The 4,647-nt window shown below is 34.5% G+C and overlaps 1 long non-coding RNA gene across 2 annotated transcripts; it reads left to right on the top strand.

Moving 5' to 3' along the window:
* The first annotated feature begins 1,429 nt into the window (after positions 1 to 1,429).
* LOC104222702 (uncharacterized) lies at positions 1,430 to 3,899 on the top strand. Of its 2 annotated transcripts, none has more exons than XR_709980.2 (2): positions 1,430 to 1,856; positions 3,519 to 3,899. It is a non-coding gene; the product is annotated as an uncharacterized lncRNA (long non-coding RNA). The 2 variants fall into 2 exon arrangements; XR_709979.2 differs by having other exon boundaries at positions 1,434 to 1,856; positions 3,634 to 3,899.
* The last annotated feature ends 748 nt before the right edge of the window (positions 3,900 to 4,647 follow it).

The raw sequence follows: 4,647 nt of genomic DNA, 5'->3' as shown, positions 1-4,647 counted from the left end.
TGTGTAGGCAAATTTTAAGAGAAAAGCTATTTTTGAGTGTCTGATTTGGCCTAGTTGGAGTAAGTATCTTGCCTAACTTTGTGTGAAAAAACTATCCCTTAGGATTTGAGTTGATTTTGCTATTTGAATTATGTGGAAGACGTGTACAAGAGGTGACAAATGTGGACACAGACTTATATGTGATATTTGACCGATTTAGACTCTTAGGTTACTTTAAAAACTTAATTGAAGTTGCAATTATTTGCCCTATCTTTCGTGTTCAAGTTGTTTCCTACATGCCTTATTTGTGGTTGTTATTACATGTGCTAGTTTCCATTGTCGAGGTTTCCCTTATGTGCGTTTATTTGTAGTTGTTGTTACATGATATTCATTCCATTATGGAGTTATAATCATTCATTTAGTCGTAGTTGCTATTTCATACTTTCCCTGTTATTGTTAAACTTATGTTACGTACTTGAATTAGAACTTTTCATTTCCTGGGAATACCTTTTACTGTGAGTTATTGAAGTTGTAGTCGGACAACTAATAATACATTGAGGTTGAAGTTGTTGGTTATCGAGATATCTTTCTTTTTTGAGTTGTTTCTTATTTATTTTGTTGTTATTGAGATTTTTGTACATATTGTGGTTGTGCTGTTTTGAGCACCCAATTTTTGCCCACATGGAAATTAATCCCAAAAATATACTAAAAATAATTTTAATGGATTTTAAGAGTTTTTCTTTATTTAGTTGTATTTCATGCATATTTAATATTTAAAATCATAAAAAATTGACACATTTTTCGTTTCATGCCATCGTAAGTTTAATATACATTTTTAGAAATTAACTACTCTTTAATTGTTAGAATTAATACATAAAAATCAAACAAAATAATTTTTAAATTTTACATGCATTTATTAATAGATAAATAGAATTATTTTTTGCTAATTAGATTTTAGTTAGGTTTTAATTTAGAATTTAATTTGTTAGAACTTAAAATCAAAAGAAAACATAGATTTGATCTTTTAATTTCGTTTGGGCCAGCTTAATTTGAAGTCCAAATAACTTGATCCATCAGTCCTTTTAGAAATAAAGATAATATCTCAGCCATTAAAACTATTTGAATTCAAAGGGTAAGTTTTATTTTCTCCCTCACCTATAAAATACACATTACCCCCAAACCCTAATTGAATACCTACACACCCTAGAGACCAGCCTAACACACACACAAATGAGAAGTTTTATTTTGTGTCTCATACAATTTACACTAGTTGTATGAGTCTCTTTTTTGTCTCACAAATTTGTGGACCACAATTTTACACTTTTAAATCCATAGAAATCTAGGTTTTCAAAACTGTGAGACAAAAAAATTACCTTATACAACTAGTGTCAATTGTATGAGACACAAAATAAAATTTTTCCCGCTCAAATACAGAGCGCCGCATCTTCTTCTTCTTGAATCAGGAGACTCCTCCAACTTTTCGAAAAAAAAGAAAAAGGACTCTAAAAAGGATAATCTCCTAAGAAAGCTAGCAACGCACCCCTCCATTTTGGACCTCTCATTCTCTGATTCAAGAACGACACACCTTCCTCCTTGCGGCTTTGCCTTTTCTTTGAAATCGATTTTTTGAAATGGATAGGTTTGAATTCGAGTTGGGACAGACCTGATGGACATAAACAGAGGGATGTAAATAGTTACGAACCCCACCAGATTGCGGCCAAAAACTGCTCAGATTCTGCCGGTCTGGCGATTTTCCGACGATTCGAGTTTCGATTTTCCGTCGAGGCTGCCGCCGGCAAAGGTTTATGTTCGTGATCGTTATCTTGGCTTGATATTGAGTAGCAGAAACTCTAAGACTTGGATTCAATTAATACAAGGTCTAGTTTGACTTCTCTGACCAATTTCTATAATGCTACATACTTGTCTTTGTTTCTTTGTCTATTAAGCATGTGAGAAAGATTTGGACTTAATTTTCAGATATTTCTTTTATTTGTTATTTGTTTTTTTTGTGTGTGTCTTCGTGTGTGTCAAACGACGATCAATTGATGGATTAAAGTTATAGTCTCTAAATGAGAGCAAAATTCGTTGGATGCTGAGGGATAAACTAAAGTAATGGGTCATAGAAAGTATGAACGCATTTGTAATATTTCCTGCTTCAAATCTGCACGTTTAACTCTTATCATATTGTGTTTGCTTGTAGTTATATGCTGGTGAAAGAAAGATAGGTGAAGTTGCGTTGGGTTTAGGTATTCTTATCATGTTTAAATCCAGAACACTCGAACAGATCTTCTATCCTTCTCCCACATATCAATATTCTTAATTATTGGCCTTCACAATAATCTCAAAGATTAGAAAAATTCAAATGCGCTAGTTCTTTAGGCGCTCTATTAAATAAATCATCGTGACTATGGATATGGTTCCCGTGGTATAGTCACGATACGTAATCCCTAATTCGAGTGTGCATTTCAGGTGACTCGACCACAACTTCGAACGATAATAAAAATAAACATGTTGTAAATCGCGGGTGCATTTCATGTAGCGCGATTTGCAATGTGTATCAAAACGGCAAGTGTACGACAATCGTGACTTGTTCCAAAAATAATTCCATAAATCCTAAAAAGCGGCTAAATAAATAAAAGCGGTTATAAAGTTAAAAATGCACAATTTTAAAACACGTAATAAATTAGATAATGAGGCCAATTATTAATAGTTGAGCGACCGTGCTAAAACTACGGAACTCGAGAATGCCAAACACCTTCTCCCAGGTTAATAGAATTTTTTACCCGGTCTTCTGTGTTTGCGGACCAAAAAATAGAGTCAATTTTCCTCGATTTGGGATTTAAAATAAGCCGGTGACTTGGGACACCAATAATTATCCCAAGTGGCGACTTTGATTAAAATAAATAATCCCATTTCGAATAATGTCACTTTAATTTGAAAAATATCCTTATACCCCCTTTCGGATAAAAAGAAAGTGTGACAGATGTGGGCTATGTATTGTGGTAATATTGGTATTGTTGATTTTGACAATGTTGTGGCATATGGATTCGTGTGGTGAGAGTTGATTATTGTGCTGTGATATTGATGCGCATGCGGCAGTATAAGGATAGGTGTTGATGTGCATGCAGCGAGATAAAGTGAAATTTATATGCGTGTTGCTAGTAAGAAAATTACTTGAAGCCACATTGTGAGATAAGGAGACTTAATCGCATGTAGCTATTTCAGGAAAAATCTTTTAAAAAATATAAATAGTAGGCTCACACATTGATATAAGGAAGATTGTGATTGTACATTGTGAAAATGTGGATAAGCGGTGTTATGCCTCAGTTGTGATTCTCATTGTACATTTTATGTTGAAAAGGCTTGTTGATGAAAGGGTTATTGTTAGTTTCTTTACTTAGTATTTTGACTGCATATGATTACTTATTGTTCTTATCATAATCTCATTCTTATTATCCTTTATTGCCTAAATAACTGTTGTTAGCCTTACATCATTGTACTGTTTTGTTTCTATTTATTTCTCTATCTTCTGTTATTAGATTGCATTAAGGTGTCATGACCTGACCTCGTCATCACTCTACCAAGGTAAGGCTTGATACTTATTAGGTACTGTTGTGGTGTATTCATGTTATTCTTCTGCACATTTTTGTGCAGATCCAAGTATTTCAGCTCATGCCGGACACCAGTGATTTGACCAGATATTTTGGAGACTTTAATTTATACCTGCTTGGCGCTCACATGTCTCGGAGTCATCTTCTGCCACTGTCTTTTGTACTGTTTACTTCATATCAAAACAATTTTATATTAGAGATCCTTAGTGTACATATGTAAAGCTTATGATTGAGTTTTACCCGTTGGGGATTTTTGTGATTGTTGTTCAGTATTGATATTATCATGAGATTTATTAGTTAATTTACTACTTCTAGCCATTGTTTATGTTAAATTCTTTTATGTGTTAGGGACTAGGTACCATTACGAATACCTAAGGTGAAATTTTGGGGTCGTGACATACATCCATCTCAATATCCTCATTTCTGCTACTTTCATCTTCTGGACATGTGATTTTTTGACTGGCCAACCCTCAGCATCATACAACATAGTCGGTCTAACTACCACTATGTAGAATTTGCCCTTAAGTCTTGGTGCCATATTTTTATCATACAAAACACCAAATGCGAGCCTCCAATTTATTCACCCCGCTCCAATAAGATATGTAACATCCTCGTCAATCTCCTCGTTGTCTTGGGTAACAGACCCAAGGCACTTGAAATTATCTCTCTTGGAAATGACTTGTGTATCAAGCTTCATGTCCACTTCTACTTCATGTGTCCTCTCACTGAACTAGCACTCCAAGTATTCTGTTTTCGTTCTACTCAACTTGAAACCTTTAGACTTCAGGGTTTGTCTCCAAACCTCCAGCCTAAAGTTAAACCTGCGATGTGTCTCGTCAATCAACACTATATCATCTACGAATAACATATACCATGAAACCTTCATTTAGATGTGTCGCGTCAGCACATCTATCATCAAAGCAAATAAAAATGAGCTAAAAGCCGATCCCTGATGTAACATTATCTACACTTAAAAGTGTTCCGAGTCTCCTCCCACAATTCTCACTCGAGTGTTAGCACCATCGTACATATCTCTAATTACCCTAGTGTACACTAC

The sequence above is a fragment of the Nicotiana sylvestris genome, chromosome 5, assembly GCF_000393655.2.
Source record: "Nicotiana sylvestris chromosome 5, ASM39365v2, whole genome shotgun sequence".
Lineage (NCBI taxonomy): Eukaryota > Viridiplantae > Streptophyta > Magnoliopsida > Solanales > Solanaceae > Nicotiana > Nicotiana sylvestris.
The sequence above is the reverse complement of the archived record's forward strand: the minus strand, read 5'-3'. Positions and strand labels throughout refer to the sequence as shown.